Raw genomic sequence first — 21,715 nt, 5'->3', positions numbered from 1 at the left:
TATGTGTACAGATGTGACGTAATGACTCAATATAGCCTACTAGCCGAGACTCTTCTTTATGTGTACAGATGTGACGTAATGACTCAATATAGCCTACTAGCCGAGACTCTTCTTTATGTGTACAGATGTGACGTAATGACTCAATATAGCCTACTAGCCGAGACTCTTCTTTATGTGGACAGATGTGACGTAATGACTCAATATAGCCTACTAGCCGAGACTCTTCTTTATGTGTACAGATGTGACGTAATGACTCAATATAGCCTACTAGCCGAGACTCTTCTTTATGTGTACAGATGTGACGTAATGACTCAATATAGTCTACTAGCCGAGACTCTTCTTTATGTGTACAGATGTGACGTAATGTCTCAATATAGCCTACTAGCGAGACTCTTCTTTATTTGTACAGATGTGACGTAATGACTCAATATAGTCTACTAGCCGAGACTCTTCTTTATGTGGACAGATGTGACGTAATGACTCAATATAGTCTACTAGCCGAGACTCTTCTTTATGTGTACAGATGTGACGTAATGACTCAATATAGCCTACTAGCCGAGACTCTTCTTTATGTGGACAGATGTGACGTAATGACTCAATATAGCCTACTAGCCGAGACTCTTCTTTATGTGGACAGATGTGACGTAATGACTCAATATAGTCTACTAGCCGAGACTCTTCTTTATGTGGACAGATGTGACGTAATGACTCAATATAGCATACTAGCCGAGACTCTTCTTTATGTGTACAGATGTGACGTAATGACTCAATATAGCCTACTAGTCGAGACTCTTCTTTATGTGTACAGATTTGACGTAATGACTCAATATAGCCTACTAGCCGAGACTCTTCTTTATGTGGACAGATGTGACGTAATGACTCAATATAGTCTACTAGCCGAGACTCTTCTTTATGTGTACAGATGTGACGTAATGAGTCAATATAGTCTACTAGCCGAGACTCTTCTTTATGTGTACAGATGTGACGTAATGACTCAATATAGCATACTAGCCGAGACTCTTCTTTATGTGGACAGATTTGACGTAATGACTCAATATAGCCTACTAGCCGAGACTCTTCTTTATGTGTACAGATGTGACGTAATGACTCAATATAGTCTACTAGCTGAGACTCTTCTTTATGTGTACAGATTTGACTTAATGACTCAATATAGTCTACTAGCCGAGACTCTTCTTTATGTGTACAGAAGTGACGTAATGAGTCAATATAGTCTACTAGCCGAGACTCTTCTTTATGTGTACAGATTTGACTTAATGACTCAATATAGTCTACTAGCCGAGACTCTTCTTTATGTGTACAGATGTGACGTAATGAGTCAATATAGTCTACTAGCCGAGACTCTTCTTTATGTGTACAGATTTGACGTAATGACTCAATATAGCCTACTAGCCGAGACTCTTCTTTATGTGTACAGATGTGACGTAATGACTCAATATAGTCTACTAGCCGAGACTCTTCTTTATGTGTACAGATGTGAAGTAATGACTCAATATAGTCTACTAGCTGAGACTCTTCTTTATGTGAACAGATGTGACATAATGACTCAATATAGTCTACTAGCCGAGACTCTTCTTTATGTGTACAGATGTGACGTAATGACTCAATATAGTCTACTAGCCGAGACTCTTCTTTATGTGTACAGGTGTGACGTAATGACTCAATATAGTCTACTAGCCGAGACTCTTCTTTATGTGTACAGATGTGACGTAATGACTCAATATAGTCTACTAGCCGAGACTCTTCTTTATGTGGACAGATGTGACGTAATGACTCAATATAGTCTACTAGCCGAGACTCTTCTTTATGTGTACAGATGTGGCGTAATGACTCAATATAGTCTACTAGCCGAGACTCTTCTTTATGTGTACAGATGTGGCGTAATGACTCAATATAGTCTACTAGCCGAGACTCTTCTTTATGTGTACAGATTTGACGTAATGACTCAATATAGTCTACTAGCCGAGACTCTTCTTTATGTGTACAGATGTGACGTAATGACTCAATATAGCATACTAGCCGAGACTCTTCTTTATGTGTACAGATTTGACGTAATGACTCAATATAGCATACTAGCCGAGACTCTTCTTTATGTGTACAGATGTGACGTAATGACTCAATATAGCATACTAGCCGAGACTCTTCTTTATGTGTACAGATGTGACGTAATGTCTCAATATAGCCTACTAGCCGAGACTCTTCTTTATGTGTACAGATGTGACGTAATGACTCAATATAGTCTACTAGCCGAGACTCTTCTTTATGTGTACAGATGTGAAGTAATGACTCAATATAGTCTACTAGCCGAGACTCTTCTTTATGTGTACAGATGTGACGTAATGACTCAATATAGTCTACTAGCCGAGACTCTTCTTTATGTGTACAGATGTGACGTAATGACTCAATATAGTCTACTAGCCGAGACTCTTCTTTATGTGTACAGGTGTGACGTAATGACTCAATATAGTCTACTAGCCGAGACTCTTCTTTATGTGTACAGATGTGACGTAATGACTCAATATAGTCTACTAGCCGAGACTCTTCTTTATGTGTACAGATGTGACGTAATGACTCAATATAGTCTACTAGCCGAGACTCTTCTTTATGTGTACAGGTGTGACGTAATGACTCAATATAGTCTACTAGCCGAGACTCTTCTTTATGTGTACAGATGTGACGTAATGACTCAATATAGTCTACTAGCCGAGACTCTTCTTTATGTGGACAGATGTGAGGTAATGACTCAATATAGTCTACTAGCCGAGACTCTTCTTTATGTGTACAGATGTGGCGTAATGACTCAATATAGTCTACTAGCCGAGACTCTTCTTTATGTGTACAGATTTGACGTAATGACTCAATATAGCATACTAGCCGAGACTCTTCTTTATGTGTACAGATGTGACGTAATGACTCAATATAGTCTACTAGCCGAGACTCTTCTTTATGTGTACAGATGTGACGTAATGACTCAATATAGTCTACTAGCCGAGACTCTTCTTTATGTGTACAGATGTGACGTAATGACTCAATATAGCCTACTAGTCGAGACTCTTCTTTATGTGTACAGATTTGACGTAATGACTCAATATAGTCTACTAGCCGAGACTCTTCTTTATGTGTACAGATGTGACGTAATGACTCAATATAGCCTACTAGCCGAGACTCTTCTTTATGTGTACAGATGTGACGTAATGACTCAATATAGTCTACTAGCCGAGACTCTTCTTTATGTGAACAAATGTGACGTAATGAGTCAATATAGTCTACTAGCTGAGACTCTTCTTTATGTGTACAGATTTGACGTAATGACTCAATATAGCATAGCCGAGACTCTTCTTTATGTGTACAGATTTGACGTAATGACTCAATATAGCCTACTAGTAGAGACTCTTCTTTATGTGTACAGATTTGACGTAATGACTCAATATAGCCTACTAGCCGAGACTCTTCTTTATGTGTACAGATGTGACGTAATGACTCAATATAGTCTACTAGCCGAGACTCTTCTTTATGTGTACAGATTTGACGTAATGACTCAATATAGCCTACTAGTCGAGACTCTTCTTTATGTGTACAGATGTGACGTAATGAGTCAATATAGCCTACTAGTCGAGACTCTTCTTTATGTGTACTGATGTGACGTAATGACTCAATATAGTCTACTAGCCGAGACTCTTCTTTATGTGTACAGATTTGACGTAATGACTCAATATAGCCTACTAGTAGAGACTCTTCTTTATGTGTACAGATTTGACGTAATGACTCAATATAGCCTACTAGCCGAGACTCTTCTTTATGTGTACAGATGTGACGTAATGACTCAATATAGTCTACTAGCCGAGACTCTTCTTTATGTGTACAGATTTGACGTAATGACTCAATATAGCCTACTAGTCGAGACTCTTCTTTATGTGTACAGATGTGACGTAATGAGTCAATATAGCCTACTAGTCGAGACTCTTCTTTATGTGTACTGATGTGACGTAATGACTCAATATAGCCTACTAGTCGAGACTCTTCTTTATGTGTACAGATGTGACGTAATGAGTCAATATAGCCTACTAGTCGAGACTCTTCTTTATGTGTACTGATGTGACGTAATGACTCAATATAGCCTACTAGCCGAGACTCTTCTTTATGTGTACAGATGTGACGTAATGACTCAATATAGTCTACTAGCCGAGACTCTTCTTTATGTGTACAGATGTGACGTAATGACTCAATATAGCCTACTAGCCGAGACTCTTCTTTATGTGTACAGATGTGGCGTAATGTCTCAATATAGTCTACTAGCCGAGACTCTTCTTTATGTGTACAGATGTGACGTAATGACTCAATATAGCCTACTAGCCGAGACTCTTCTTTATGTGTACAGATGTGACGTAATGACTCAATATAGTCTACTAGCCGAGACTCTTCTTTATGTGTACAGATGTGACGTAATGACTCAATATAGTCTACTAGCCGAGACTCTTCTTTATGTGTACAGATGTGGCGTAATGTCTCAATATAGTCTACTAGCCGAGACTCTTCTTTATGTGTACAGATGTGACGTAATGACTCAATATAGCCTACTAGCCGAGACTCTTCTTTATGTGTACAGATGTGGCGTAATGTCTCAATATAGTCTACTAGCCGAGACTCTTCTTTATGTGTACAGATGTGACGTAATGTCTCAATATAGTCTACTAGCCGAGACTCTTCTTTATGTGTACAGATGTGACGTAATGACTCAATATAGTCTACTAGCCGAGACTCTTCTTTATGTGTACAGATGTGGCGTAATGTCTCAATATAGTCTACTAGCCGAGACTCTTCTTTATGTGTACAGATGTGACGTAATGACTCAATATAGCCTACTAGCCGAGACTCTTCTTTATGTGTACAGATGTGACGTAATGACTCAATATAGTCTACTAGCCGAGACTCTTCTTTATGTGGACAGATGTGACGTAATGACTCAATATAGTCTACTAGCCGAGACTCTTCTTTATGTGTACAGATGTGGCGTAATGACTCAATATAGTCTACTAGCCGAGACTCTTCTTTATGTGTACAGATGTGGCGTAATGACTCAATATAGTCTACTAGCCGAGACTCTTCTTTATGTGTACAGATTTGACGTAATGACTCAATATAGTCTACTAGCCGAGACTCTTCTTTATGTGTACAGATGTGACGTAATGACTCAATATAGCATACTAGCCGAGACTCTTCTTTATGTGTACAGATGTGACGTAATGACTTAATATAGTCTACTAGCCGAGACTCTTCTTTATGTGTACAGATGTGACGTAATGTCTCAATATAGCCTACTAGCCGAGACTCTTCTTTATGTGTACAGATGTGACGTAATGACTCAATATAGTCTACTAGCCGAGACTCTTCTTTATGTGTACAGATGTGAAGTAATGACTCAATATAGTCTACTAGCCGAGACTCTTCTTTATGTGAACAAATGTGACGTAATGAGTCAATATAGTCTACTAGCTGAGACTCTTCTTTATGTGTACAGATTTGACGTAATGACTCAATATAGCATACACTGTAAAACCTAACAGTAATACTTACTCAATTAAATTGAGTTCACTGCACTCAAATAATAGCAAAACTTAGTGGCTTGAGTGACTGAAACAGAACTCAAACTGAATGAGTTATAGAACCTTTCCAGATCCCAGAATGATAATTGAATAATAATTGTATAGTTAAGTTAATTAATCATCAATTAAGTGATGATTGATCATTCTGCTGTTAACACCTGCTGTTAACAAGCAGAATCACTAAAGGAAAGAGAAACACAAGAAATACAAGGTGTAAGGTCACCATGATGGAGATCAGCGTTTGCTTTAGTTGGGCTCTTGACCCTTGACGTTTGAGTACAAGTTTTTCTTTGGCTGCTTTAATTGAGTGTTTATGATACATTTGTTATTGCACAAAATTCAAGGAAAAGTATGGGCTGGTGATGATGGTCAAGGTTTGATGATGACAATCATCACTTAATGACTTTATTCACTGATCTCATTCAGAGTCTAATCTCTGATTATATTATTAGTTGTATTCAAAACTAAGATTCTACAACATAAGAACTAGCAATGTTATGACTATCAGATAGTATGAAGGATTTTACAGAAAATGTCATTCATTACCGAAACTAACACAGATATCAACAATTAGATTTTAAAAACCTCTATGGTGTCATGCTGACTTACACAGATATCAAGAATCAGTATATGCATCTCAACAATGGTGACCATTAAAAAACGATTCATGCTGCAATGCATGCTGGGTACTACCATAATAAAAACCTTATCCATGGCTCCCAGCATGCATTGCAGCATGAATCGTTTTTTAATGGTCACCATTGTTGAGATGCATATACTGATTCTTGATATCTGTGTAAGTCAGCATGACACCATAGAGGTTTTTAAAATCTAATTGTAACAACAATGGGCCTTGCAGCAGATTCACAGTTCTTTTATAATGAATAATACAAGTTATATATCACCTGTTTAATCAGAGATTATTCTCTAGAAAAGATCAGAGAATCAAGACACCAAATGATGATTCATCATACCATAAATAATCATCAAAACACAAGCACATGCTAAAATTTTCTTTTGGCTTTTGTGCCATAACAAATGTGTTATATAAACACTCAGTTACAGCAGCCAGAGGAAACTGGTGTTATAAAGTCAAGGGTCAAGAGCCCAACTAAAGCAAACACTGACCACTATCATGGTGTCTTTAAATGAAACTCAATAAATCCTCTTCATCTAAACCTCTGTTCATTCACAATAACAACTTCTGTAGACGCATGATAAAAGTCAAACTGGTTAGTAATAAGTGAAGCTGGTAATGCTGTTTGTGGAGTTGTTCAATCCTCCTCTGCTGAGATCTTCAGAGATTTAAACATATATTATCTTCAGTTGATTTAATCTAATGTTGTGGTTGGAAGTCAGTTGTAGTTCTTGTGTTTCTTTCCTTCAGTGATTCTGCTTGTTAACAGCAGGTGTTCGTCACTAATGCTCAACAATCACTTAATTAATCACTTAATTAATCACTTAATTTCTTGACTGCAATATCTACTTTTAGTGAACTCAACTGAAATAATTTCAGAGTACTCATAACTATTGTTTTTTATGAACTTAAATTAATTGAGGTAATCGGTTTCCTCAAATGTAATGAGTTAGCTTAACTCATTGGATTTGACTTTGTGTGTGATATTGTGAGCTATAGCAGTAACTGCAAGTGCTCTGAGTTCATTTAAAGTTTGTCATTTCACTGTTTTTACTCAATAAAGTGAAGTTTCAGCTATATACAGTATTAAATGCTGTGAAAAGTTGAATTGTGTTTTAAGAAATATTATTGTTTTAGTAAACTCGAATAAATGAAGTTCAGAGTACTCATAACTATTGTTTTTTATAAACTTAAATGAATTGAGGTAATCGGTTTCCTCAAATGAAATGAGTTAGCTTAACTTGTTGGGTTTTACAGTGCTAGCCGAGACTCTTCTTTATGTGTACAGATTTGACGTAATGACTCAATATAGCCTACTAGTAGAGACTCTTCTTTATGTGTACAGATTTGACGTAATGACTCAATATAGCCTACTAGCCGAGACTCTTCTTTATGTGTACAGATGTGACGTAATGACTCAATATAGTCTACTAGCCGAGACTCTTCTTTATGTGTACAGATTTGACGTAATGACTCAATATAGCCTACTAGTCGAGACTCTTCTTTATGTGTACAGATGTGACGTAATGAGTCAATATAGCCTACTAGCCGAGACTCTTCTTTATGTGTACTGATGTGACGTAATGACTCAATATAGCATACTAGCCGAGACTCTTCTTTATGTGTACAGATGTGACGTAATGACTTAATATAGTCTACTAGCCGAGACTCTTCTTTATGTGTACAGATGTGACGTAATGTCTCAATATAGCCTACTAGCCGAGACTCTTCTTTATGTGTACAGATGTGACGTAATGACTCAATATAGTCTACTAGCCGAGACTCTTCTTTATGTGTACAGATGTGAAGTAATGACTCAATATAGTCTACTAGCCGAGACTCTTCTTTATGTGAACAAATGTGACGTAATGAGTCAATATAGTCTACTAGCTGAGACTCTTCTTTATGTGTACAGATTTGACGTAATGACTCAATATAGCATACACTGTAAAACCTAACAGTAATACTTACTCAATTAAATTGAGTTCACTGCACTCAAATAATAGCAAAACTTAGTGGCTTGAGTGACTGAAACAGAACTCAAACTGAATGAGTTATAGAACCTTTCCAGATCCCAGAATGATAATTGAATAATAATTGTATAGTTAAGTTAATTAATCATCAATTAAGTGATGATTGATCATTCTGCTGTTAACACCTGCTGTTAACAAGCAGAATCACTAAAGGAAAGAGAAACACAAGAAATACAAGGTGTAAGGTCACCATGATGGAGATCAGCGTTTGCTTTAGTTGGGCTCTTGACCCTTGACGTTTGAGTACAAGTTTTTCTTTGGCTGCTTTAATTGAGTGTTTATGATACATTTGTTATTGCACAAAATTCAAGGAAAAGTATGGGCTGGTGATGATGGTCAAGGTTTGATGATGACAATCATCACTTAATGACTTTATTCACTGATCTCATTCAGAGTCTAATCTCTGATTATATTATTAGTTGTATTCAAAACTAAGATTCTACAACATAAGAACTAGCAATGTTATGACTATCAGATAGTATGAAGGATTTTACAGAAAATGTCATTCATTACCGAAACTAACACAGATATCAACAATTAGATTTTAAAAACCTCTATGGTGTCATGCTGACTTACACAGATATCAAGAATCAGTATATGCATCTCAACAATGGTGACCATTAAAAAACGATTCATGCTGCAATGCATGCTGGGTACTACCATAATAAAAACCTTATCCATGGCTCCCAGCATGCATTGCAGCATGAATCGTTTTTTAATGGTCACCATTGTTGAGATGCATATACTGATTCTTGATATCTGTGTAAGTCAGCATGACACCATAGAGGTTTTTAAAATCTAATTGTAACAACAATGGGCCTTGCAGCAGATTCACAGTTCTTTTATAATGAATAATACAAGTTATATATCACCTGTTTAATCAGAGATTATTCTCTAGAAAAGATCAGAGAATCAAGACACCAAATGATGATTCATCATACCATAAATAATCATCAAAACACAAGCACATGCTAAAATTTTCTTTTGGCTTTTGTGCCATAACAAATGTGTTATATAAACACTCAGTTACAGCAGCCAGAGGAAACTGGTGTTATAAAGTCAAGGGTCAAGAGCCCAACTAAAGCAAACACTGACCACTATCATGGTGTCTTTAAATGAAACTCAATAAATCCTCTTCATCTAAACCTCTGTTCATTCACAATAACAACTTCTGTAGACGCATGATAAAAGTCAAACTGGTTAGTAATAAGTGAAGCTGGTAATGCTGTTTGTGGAGTTGTTCAATCCTCCTCTGCTGAGATCTTCAGAGATTTAAACATATATTATCTTCAGTTGATTTAATCTAATGTTGTGGTTGGAAGTCAGTTGTAGTTCTTGTGTTTCTTTCCTTCAGTGATTCTGCTTGTTAACAGCAGGTGTTCGTCACTAATGCTCAACAATCACTTAATTAATCACTTAATTAATCACTTAATTTCTTGACTGCAATATCTACTTTTAGTGAACTCAACTGAAATAATTTCAGAGTACTCATAACTATTGTTTTTTATGAACTTAAATTAATTGAGGTAATCGGTTTCCTCAAATGTAATGAGTTAGCTTAACTCATTGGATTTGACTTTGTGTGTGATATTGTGAGCTATAGCAGTAACTGCAAGTGCTCTGAGTTCATTTAAAGTTTGTCATTTCACTGTTTTTACTCAATAAAGTGAAGTTTCAGCTATATACAGTATTAAATGCTGTGAAAAGTTGAATTGTGTTTTAAGAAATATTATTGTTTTAGTAAACTCGAATAAATGAAGTTCAGAGTACTCATAACTATTGTTTTTTATAAACTTAAATGAATTGAGGTAATCGGTTTCCTCAAATGAAATGAGTTAGCTTAACTTGTTGGGTTTTACAGTGTACTAGCCGAGACTCTTCTTTATGTGTACAGATTTGACGTAATGACTCAATATAGCCTACTAGTAGAGACTCTTCTTTATGTGTACAGATTTGACGTAATGACTCAATATAGCCTACTAGCCGAGACTCTTCTTTATGTGTACAGATGTGACGTAATGACTCAATATAGTCTACTAGCCGAGACTCTTCTTTATGTGTACAGATTTGACGTAATGACTCAATATAGCCTACTAGTCGAGACTCTTCTTTATGTGTACAGATGTGACGTAATGAGTCAATATAGCCTACTAGCCGAGACTCTTCTTTATGTGTACTGATGTGACGTAATGACTCAATATAGTCTACTAGCCGAGACTCTTCTTTATGTGTACAGATGTGACGTAATGACTCAATATAGTCTACTAGCCGAGACTCTTCTTTATGTGTACAGATGTGACGTAATGACTCAATATAGCCTACTAGCCGAGACTCTTCTTTATGTGTACAGATGTGACGTAATGACTCAATATAGCCTACTAGCCGAGACTCTTCTTTATGTGTACAGATGTGACGTAATGACTCAATATAGTCTACTAGCCGAGACTCTTCTTTATGTGTACAGATGTGACGTAATGACTCAATATAGTCTACTAGCCGAGACTCTTCTTTATGTGTACAGATGTGACGTAATGACTCAATATAGTCTACTAGCCGAGACTCTTCTTTATGTGTACAGATGTGACGTAATGACTCAATATAGTCTACTAGCCGAGACTCTTCTTTATGTGTACAGATGTGACGTAATGACTCAATATAGCCTACTAGCCGAGACTCTTCTTTATGTGTACAGATGTGACGTAATGACTCAATATAGCCTACTAGCCGAGACTCTTCTTTATGTGGACAGATGTGAGGTAATGACTCAATATAGCCTACTAGCCGAGACTCTTCTTTATGTGTACAGATGTGACGTAATGACTCAATATAGCCTACTAGCCGAGACTCTTCTTTATGTGGACAGATGTGAGGTAATGACTCAATATAGTCTACTAGCCGAGACTCTTCTTTATGTGGACAGATGTGAGGTAATGACTCAATATAGCCTACTAGCCGAGACTCTTCTTTATGTGTACAGATGTGACGTAATGACTCAATATAGTCTACTAGCTGAGACTCTTCTTTATGTGTACAGATGTGACGTAATGACTCAATATAGTCTACTAGCCGAGACTCTTCTTTATGTGTACAGATGTGACGTAATGACTCAATATAGTCTACTAGCCGAGACTCTTCTTTATGTGTACAGATGTGACGTAATGACTCAATATAGCCTACTTGCCGAGACTCTTCTTTATGTGGACAGATGTGACGTAATGACTCAATATAGCATACTAGCCGAGACTCTTCTTTATGTGTACAGATGTGACGTAATGACTCAATATAGCCTACTAGCCGAGACTCTTCTTTATGTGGACAGATGTGACGTAATGACTCAATATAGCCTACTAGCCGAGACTCTTCTTTATGTGTACAGATGTGACGTAATGACTCAATATAGCATACTAGCCGAGACTCTTCTTTATGTGGACAGATGTGACGTAATGACTCAATATAGTCTACTAGCCGAGACTCTTCTTTATGTGTACAGATGTGATGTAATGACGCAAAGACATGCTCGAATCTCTTGCGGAAATCCACCAGTACCACTGGAATTAAAAACATTATTACAAGCTTACCGTTGAATTGAATCGAGCTAAGGCAAGCAGATAGTTTTGAACACTGGCTGGTTATGTATTTTCTCAAATATGTATTTTGGATAATTTTTAACCCCAAAAAAGCTACGGACTGCAGCTTTAAAAAGGCATGCAAACTGATTGTCTTAAAAAGTAAATAAAGTGAAATAGGAATTGTATGTTGTACTGACAAATGCTTAGTATATTTCACTTACACAAGAGTTGTAGTAACTAAAAAATAACTGAGAGTACCTGATCATTTACTCTAGATTTACTCGACTTACCATTGTTGTGTTTTCATGTTGTGTTTTCATGCTGAATCTTGAAGTATGTGTTCAAGCATGATCAACTGGTGTTTGTGGATTTCTCTTCAGCTTTTAACTCTATTTCCCCAAGTACGTTAGCAGATACCTTGGCAAAATAATTTTCATTAGACGGTAGGTTGTTAACATGAGTGATTTATTTCCTTAGTTTTAGAATCTCACATGTTAAGTTTGGGTCATTGGGTCTTTTTCAGATAAAATTATCACTTCAGGTGGATCACCTCAAGGATGTGTCTTATCTCCATTATTATTTATTTGATATACTAATTCCTGTTCTAGTTATAAAAAAAAAAAAAAAAAAAGATTTAACATCAAGTATGCAGATGATACTGCCTGTTTCGGACTTATTTTTAAACTGGGGTGAGAAATCAAACGAGAAATCAAATCTCCTCTGAAATGCCTCCAAAACTAAGGATATAGTTATTGGTTTTAACCCTAGGGTTGTAAACTATTCCGAGCAGTATTTGTTCAAACATTATGGTTGTATCCTTTTCTGAGTCTGCTGTTGTTGTTTCATTCTTTCCCTATTTCTTTATTGATTTGACACCTATGAACCAGTGAGGTGGGGGTGGACTAGTGGATGGGGAAGGCCTATGAGGGAGTCTTCACCGCAGGGTTTGGCCCCCGATGCCTGTTGCAATCGGTTCTTCCCTGGGCTCCTCACTGTTCCGTGTCCTGTCATTTCCCTGTGGGAGTGGGAACAACTTTTACTGTGTGACACATGAGTCCAGGTTTTCCTTCCTTCTCTAAAGGCTTGCAATATTCTAAACACTTCCTTGACTACCTGTCCGGTGACGTGTGTACCTTGATCTGCGTAACACAATCGTGAGTCATTTCTCCTTCATCCTCTAACACATCTTCAGTCATGAGAATATATACATGAGAATGGGTGAGAGTACTGTGAGGGTAGTTACCCAATTTCCCCAATGGGAGGAGGTGACAAAAGTGACTTTTGCTTGATTCATTATTGCGGTCACTTCATGAGGGCATTTTAGGTTTACAGCCTGACCTAACTCATTACTAATGAAGGGCCTGTGCTGTAGACAACATTTAAGGCTGTGAGTCTACTTAACCAGTGTCCCCCAAAGGAAAGCTGAGACAGTCACTTTCCTTTTGTTCTATTAAACAAAAATAAGTATTTTATCTCTGTTGTAAGTTACTGGGGAGAATTAAGCACTCACAGCACAAATGGTTAACACCTCAACACGCTGCCCCACCCGTTTAATGACGTGGACAGTGGCTGCTTCAAAGTAGAAAGCAGACTAAGTAGGAGCTGAGCAAAAATGTTAACTTCTCTCAAGCAGGCCCGGCCCTAACCAATTTGGTGCCCTAGGCAAGATTTTAAGTGGCGCCCCCGCGCCCCCTCGCATCGCAGTACAGTACTTGCACTGTTAGTGTACATATACTCACAATAAACTTAATAGCTTTGTTTTAGACATTCTTTTATTTAACTAAAACAATTGCACATTCAAAATACTAATTATAGTAATAATAATTATTGTAAAAAAATACAATAAAATGAAATAATATAAATGAGAAACCTCATTTTAAACACATGATAAATAGACTATAGTGAAAGATAAAAACATGATGTAGACTATAGTGTATAATATACAATGTATTTTTTCAGATACAAATTATATTAGTAATTCATATATTGGTAACAATTTAAATGTTATTGTCATTACAATGAAATTCTAATTAGCAGAATGCAAAATAATCAGTAAACTGCAGTATAATATTGCATGTGGGAATGCTAAGTAATGCTCTAACATTAATGATGTGCACTTTAACACAGCCAGAGGTGTAAATTTTAACATGATAAACACACTTTATAGACAATATGAGCTGTAACACAGTTAACAGCTGGCGTTACAACTATGGAATTATTATTATGATTAATAAATGGTATTTTGATTGATTATTACAAGCTGGGAAAACGTGAGATAATGATGTCAATTAAATTAACATTAATACACCTGCTGATTAGATCTAATATTTACACATTTGTCCGAGGAAGGTACTATTTTCCATAATAATAGCACTAGGCTTATCTGTTAAAACCATTGACTGTTAATATTTTGGTTAGAACTAGCAGATAGCGCTGGTTATTTATAGTTTAGCTAACCATGTATGCTAATGACTAATGGCATTATTGATCATCGTTCTGTAACATCAAAATAATATCATTATTTAACATCATCTTTACTGTAACATTACCTTTGTCTTTGTCGCGTTTTTCCTCCTCTTCTTTTCTTTTTTTCCTCCCCTGGGCACCAGATAATTTGGGACGCTTTGACATATTAACTTTTTTTGACGCAATAAAAACGAAAACCGAATGGCGGGTAAAAGAAGTCTGATTGGTGGAGGTGGTTTCCCATCCTGCTTTGTGGCGCCTCATGTTTTGTTCTGCACCGTGAACTAAGTGTATATGTGTGATCCCTTCAACTCCCCCCTGGTCACGTTAAAGTAAGAATTTATTAGAAAAATATGATTACAAAAAACCGCACCGCGTTGAGCTATCTGCGTGTATGTCCACGCCGAAACGAACCGTCATCTTTTGCGTGTATGTCTACGCCGTTAAACGTCCGAGTGATTCCGCGTGTATGTACACGCCGTTAAATGTCCGAGCGAAACGAAGCAAAATGTAGATCTACATCTGGGGAGCGATATTTTTTTTCCTAGGATGGTAGGGGAAGACTCATAAATGGTATTAACCCCAGTGACGGGTAGGTTTAGGGAGGGGGTTGGGGTAGGTCATATATTTATATATACAGTAATATAACGTTAAGTCAAAGGCGTTGATAAACACGCTGAAAAGCGATTATGCGTGTTGATAGCACGCCAAAAATGGAAATACGAATTGGTGTGTCATACATACGCCATTTCATGAGATCAGTCTGAGAAAACAATTTAAACTTCAGACTCGTTGGCGCTAGTTGATTTAGATTGGGTGAGTCATAGGTTGTGGGCATTTAGAAACCGTTCGCAGGAATGTGTGCATGGCGTTCAGAATTAGTGAATTCATGATTCTCCATTCATACTCTACACATTTTACTGATCAATGCTCTTCTAAATTCAGAAAAATTTGTGCGTACTGAGGGTAAGCTCTGGGATAGTCTTTCTATATCTTTAGGTCCTAACGCTTTAGCAACCGTTTGGATTTGGACAACAGAAGGGTTGGGAGGAACACTTTCTGTCTCCTCGATTCCCTGCGATCTTTTCCTCGCACCACACACATTGACTGAATTTACAGGCTTATCAGTTACTGATTGGATGTCTACATCTGTTTCAAAGAACGCTTGTAAGTCATGATAAGTTTCATCTGACTGTTGGTCTTCTGAGTCACATTTGGTTGAGGCCTTGTTATGGCCCACCTGTGCAATTGTTTGTTCTGTTCTTTTAATTTAGCTATATACCTAGCTTGTTCTTGTGCAATGGATAAACTAAATTCCATGTGACAGAAAATAATGCCTTTTAGGTTTCTCTTCCTGATACATGCACCTAACACCTTTTTGCATTCTTCAATAGACCATACTTTTTCTAGGTGAATACCAAATTTCTGTGTTAGTTCTTGTCTAACATTTTCAGTGACTATTACAGTATATACCCGAATATAAGACGAGGTTTTTGTCCTAAAAATAGGCTGAAAAAAGGCGGGTCGTCTTATATTCAGGGTCATCTTATATTCGAGTGGAGGAATCGATTGATAGCCTTTTTCTCCCGTGCCATCGACTGACGAGAGCGCCGAGGATCTCGATGCGGCTCGGACGCGCTTGGAAAAAACGAGCACGTCGCTTTCATTTTGAGCCTACATTTGAAATAACGAACTTGAGCACGCAAAAGACGCGATATGTGAACAGGGGGGGCGGGTCTCTGCTCGCTTGTCTCCGCCCGCTCTGGCATCCTCTGTGAACGGCGCTTTTTCTTGCGCGGCTCGAGCAGAGGGAGAGAGAGAGCGGGAGCCGGATCGTCGTCGAAAACGGCCAGACGACCCCGCAGGGTGGTTAAATCCATCCCGACGCGCCCTCAGGGCAGCCGCAGTCATGGCCAATCAGGAAGCGCATATGTGCCAGCCTCCGCCGACGAGCGGGCCTCTACACGAGGCACAGGTGATGCGAGGCATTTGGAACAACGCCTCGGAAATTTGCTCTTAAAATTATTTTCTGTTGAAAACCATATTTTTTTCACAAAAATCTATTTTTCCCCAAAAATAAGTCTGCAAAATGGGGGGGTCGTCTTATTTTCAGGGTCGTCTTATATTCGGGTATATACGGTAGATACATTTGTTCTCCTAACAGTGTTTTAAATTTGCCATCTGACCACAAAGGTGTCGCAAGAAAACCTTTTTCAGTTGTGGGGATTAGTCTAGTAGCCTGACTACGTCAGACTTCCTACTTCCGCTAATTTCATTTCGCTCCTGTAGTCAGTCTGAGATAGCAGCCTATCTTTCTGTTTTCCACCGGCCTGAAAACAGCCTGGCCAATCAACAAACAGAGGGCGGGCTGAAAGCCGTGACGTAGTCGGTAAGCGCCGTGTTTAAGATTAGGTCAGGGAAATCGAAAACGACCGCTGATATGGAGACGCGGATGCAATTCGCTCTGTTGTGGAGAATATTCCCGGCATTAGCAAACTGAAGCCCGAACACGAAGAGTGTGTATTAAACATTTTGAATGGAGGTGATGTTGTGGCCCTACTCCCTTTGGGAAAAGTTTAATTTATCAACTATTACCGATCGTCAGCGAGAAACTGGGGAGCCTTTTGACAGGTCAGTGTCTCTTTTCTTTTCCAGGTCTTAAATACCGTAAAACTTCAAATAATAGCCCGGGCTTTTATTTGCCCAAATCGTCGAACTGCACCGGCTTGTACTTGAGATAGGCCTTTATAGTTGAGATGTTGTTCATTGAGATGTTGTTCCTAGAGTCTATAATCTCTAAAAATCTCCAAATGCTCCACGTGAAACCGCGGTCTTCCGACCTCTTACTATCTTGTCGATTGATTTTTATGAATATGATGTCTGTGGTTCGATGCGGCTGTGTCGGCTTATAACATACGTCATAAACAAACTTATCTGATTGGCTTACGGGTAACCAATGATTTTAAACTTCAGTACGCGCCCCCTAGCGAGAGAGAAAACACTTCTCTATTATGCTATCCCAGACTCTGTGTACGAAGCAAAGTGAAGTAGCAGAGTCTGGTATTACCAGGCTATTAGTCTAGCACTTCTCCTAAACATTTTTTGGATTTCTTTGTTACCACACAAACAAACACTAAAACTTCTCTGATCAAACAGAGGGCTCTGAAAAACGCCTACCTAAAAGAACCCTTAAAGGACACCCTTGAAAGGCTGGAAAATATGACAACGACCCCCATCACTTACACTGAAGGTCTGGCTATGGCTACAGAAACAGGAGCTGTGAAGTACCTGGAGTGCTCAGCATTAACACAGCGAGGCCTGAAGACTGTGTTTGATGAAGCCATTCATGCAGTTCTACGTCGGCCCCCAGTGGAGAAAAGAAAGAAAAAGTGTTTAATCGTCTGAACTGACTGAACACACACCAGCTGTAATCTGAGCTCACCTGAAGAAGAAACTATGGGGCTGTTTACACCTGGCCACTTCATGCGTTTTCTGTGATCGGATAGCTATCCGATCGTGAAAAGACCAGGTGTAAATGCCCTCGGAAACGCATTCGAGACGGATTTAAATCCGATCGCTCAAACCACTTCAGGAGGTGGTCTGGGCCGCATTCCAGATGAAACTGGACAAGTGTAAATGCATCTGGTTGTTGAAACCACATATGTAAATTTCACTCCTCCCAAAAATGCTAAAAAATAAACGTGTGAGAGCGTGTTATATAGGCTATATGTCATGTTATAGTCAGATATGACGTCGCTACTGCAACACGCATTACCACAGATGAGCAGCTGAGCATCTATTCATCAAGCCAACGTGCAAACTATCGCAAATCAAAGTGAAAGTAAGTCACAGACGCTTAACACACTAATCATCTTCATTAAAAGTAAAGAAACGAAATGATCTTACCAGGGCTGTTGCCGCTCTCTCTTATTGCGGTCTTTGATTTTGAAATTAGCTGATGATCAATAAAATGCAGCTCATATCTGTTGCTTTCGGTGACGTGCACTCCATTAAATCTGCATATAGCGCGGGAATTGAAGATCGGATTTATATCCGTTTTGCAAAAACACATTTATGTGACCAGGTGTAAATGGAATCGTTTTGATAAATCAGATAGCTATCCGATCTGAGAAAACGCATGAAGTGGCCAGGTGTAAACAGCCCCTATGAGAGGCTGTTCAGGAAATAAAACATAAGTACTGGTATGATATGCATTGGTTTACAGGTTGAATATGTGCTTTAGTGTCAAACCCATTGGTTACATTGGTTTGATCAAATACACATTGGATACTTTTATTAAAGAATATCGGTTTGTCAAAATGCATGTTGTTTGTTCAAATATGTACTGGTAAGGATACATTGGTTTGCTGGAGAGTTAATGGGGTATAAAAAGTTTTGAGAGATAAAAAAAAATGTCACATGTCACTAACACTTTTTAGTTAACTTTACTGAATGTCCAGCCACTTAATGCGTTGATACTTGTTTCTATGCGTGTTTCTGAAAGAGAAAGTGTCAAATTATGTTAGAAAATAATTTTTTTTTTTGATGAATATATGACTGTTTTTGTGGGGGGAAAAAACTTTACCAACATTATAAGTGAACCTGAAGGAACATATTGAAGAAAAGCATAATAGGGGCCCTTACAATATATATTTTCCTAGCGTTAGTCCCGCTCATTTGCAGTGTCCACTTCCCCACAAACACATTGGGTTTGGCACAGATTTTACGCCGGATGCCCTTCCTGATGCAACCCAGCACTCACCAATCCACAAAATCTGCATTTCTCTGGACTGTGTGGGAAACCGGAGGAAACCCACGTTGACACTGGGAGAACATGTAAACTCCACACAGAAAGGATTCAGCCGAGGCTTGAACCAGAGACCATCTTGCTGTGAGTCAACAGTATTTCCTATTGAGCCACTGTGCTGAATTTTGGGCCCTTTCAATAGACTTTAACTCATATTGGCCACTAGATGGAGCCAGAGGTTTCTATTACACATCTGGGCCCTGCCAGCACACACATGTTGAACCTGGACTATCTACACGGGGCCCTGCAAGGTTTGACAGAGATTTAGATGTTGTTTTATTGAAAGTTATAATAATAACTGTGATTATCACCATAATGGTGATCAGTGTGTACTTTAGTTGGCAGAGGTGGAAAGTAACGAATTACATTTACTCGCGTTACGTAATTGAATATTTTTTTTTGTGTACTTCTACTTTTTTAAGTAGTTTTTAAAAATCTGTACTTTTACTTTTACTTAAGTACGTTTTGTTTTAAGTATTTTACTTCGTAGGTTACTACAATTGAAATCATATCCGTTACTGAGTAAAAAATAATAATACAAGGGAGAAAAAAAATCACACTCCGGAAACTACTGCATTGGTTGAAGGGCGGGAGAACAAACGCGCAAGAAAGGTGACGCAGACCCAGCTGAAGCTGAAAGCGAAGCGCCCTCGAATTCTTATGAAGCGGATTATGGCCAGTATGAAAATACTTTGTAGAAAAAAAGAGTGGTTGTCCTCGAGGATAGATATCCAATTTGCAAAAAATGTGGACGCAAAGTGGCTGCAAAAGGAGGATACATAGGACACCATCCCTCCTGCAGATAAAGGTAGGCTATGTCCCGATTATAACTTAATGCCGAATGACTTACGTGATGCAGAGGGAATCCCGGAATCCAGTCATGAAAATGGAATTTACATAACGCAGATGTCACGTATAAATAATGGATGAATACATGGAAAGTAGAACTGTGCAATAAATCCAATCACGACATGGTCTGTGAATATTTAAGCACAAAAATACTGCAGGTAACCCTATTTGTTCTGCTGAGCTGTGCCGCTTTGTCTACTAACTTACATAAGTACGCGTGACGTTCATGGTGTTTTCAGCGTCTCACAAACAATTTGAGGATATGAATACATGAACATTTCCAGAGCTGCTCTGAGAGAACGCCTAATGAGCATTTTCATAATTTTATTTGAGAAAAACAAAACCATTGTCAAATACACTTTGAAACACTTTTTTACATTTTTGGTCTTCACTACAACCCGTAAAAATAAAAGTTTGGTTTTACTAGGAGACATTATGACAGAAATATATTACTATTCTACTTCTCAAAATAATAAAAATAACAACAATAATAATAATACATTTTATTTAAACATTATTTAAAGGAATATATTTTTTTTTGTCCATGGTTTCATTTAGTAAATCCGTTTTTGCAGCGCTTCCCCCAAAAGTAAAAGGACACAAGTTTAAATTTACATTTGATTACCACCGTTTTTGATAATATATTTGGATTAAATCATAAAAATAAACATTAATTTTCTGAATAAAATACATTTCATAGGACAATATTATTCTTAAACATTTTAATAAATTATTCATGTTAAAAATAAGTTGTTAATCTAATTCATTATCAATTATTGAATTTAATTGATTAGACATGTTTTATTGAAATTTTAATAAACAAAACAAACAAATGGTTTCAAGTTTGTTATAATAAAAGAAAAAAAAAAAGAAAAAACGTTTTCATTCATTTAACTGTCATTTTGACTGATGATAATAATAATAATAATAACCATAATTTAACAATACAGTTTATTTATTTAATAATTGTAAACCGTGATATTTTCTGAGACGTTATCATACTGTGAAAATCTCCTACCATTTTACACGGGAGAGTCCCCCACCCTGCTGTTAAAAAAGTAACTCAGTAACTTTTACTCTGAGTAAATTTTAAATGAGCTACTTTTTACTTTTACTTGAGTAGATTTTTAGACCGGTAATTTTACTTGTACTTAAGTAAAATTTCATTGAAGTAGTAGTACTTTTACTTGAGTAGAATATTTTATTACTCTTTCCACCTCTGTTAGTTGGGCAGTTGACCCTTAATATTTTAACATGGGAAATATACCATTGATCGTGCGTCGGTGTGTGAGTAAATGGACGTCAGCTGCAATTCAGATGCCCAGCAGAGGCTGATTTGAACTTTGACTGTTCCCTGAGCTCAGATTTTTTGGACTTTGGACTTCCTTGGTTTTTTTTTTTTCCTAAATCAATTTTTATTGTAATAAAATTTGTTTTGCTACAGCTATTGCTAGGTTTTGTTTTCCAATGCTGTTCCTTCCCCTGATAAAGAACCTGTTTTAATAGTGAGTTCCTGGGGTTTTAGTTACAACTCTGTAAAAAAATTGCTGTAAAAAAACAGCCAAATTTTACAGTAATATGCTGTTTTCCATTAAACAGTAATATCCCTTAGAACACAATGCATTCAAAATGCATTAAAGGGGAACAAGAACAGAAAAAAATATATGAAATCAAGATAAAAGACATTAAACCTTAGCAAAAGATCTCAGCAGAGGAGGGCATAATTTCATTTT

The sequence above is a fragment of the Rhinichthys klamathensis genome, unplaced genomic scaffold (genome assembly GCF_029890125.1).
Source record: "Rhinichthys klamathensis goyatoka isolate OS25496 unplaced genomic scaffold, OSU_Roscu_1.1 h1tg000330l_1, whole genome shotgun sequence".
Classification (NCBI taxonomy): domain Eukaryota; kingdom Metazoa; phylum Chordata; class Actinopteri; order Cypriniformes; family Leuciscidae; genus Rhinichthys; species Rhinichthys klamathensis.
Note: the sequence above shows the minus strand (reverse complement) of the source record.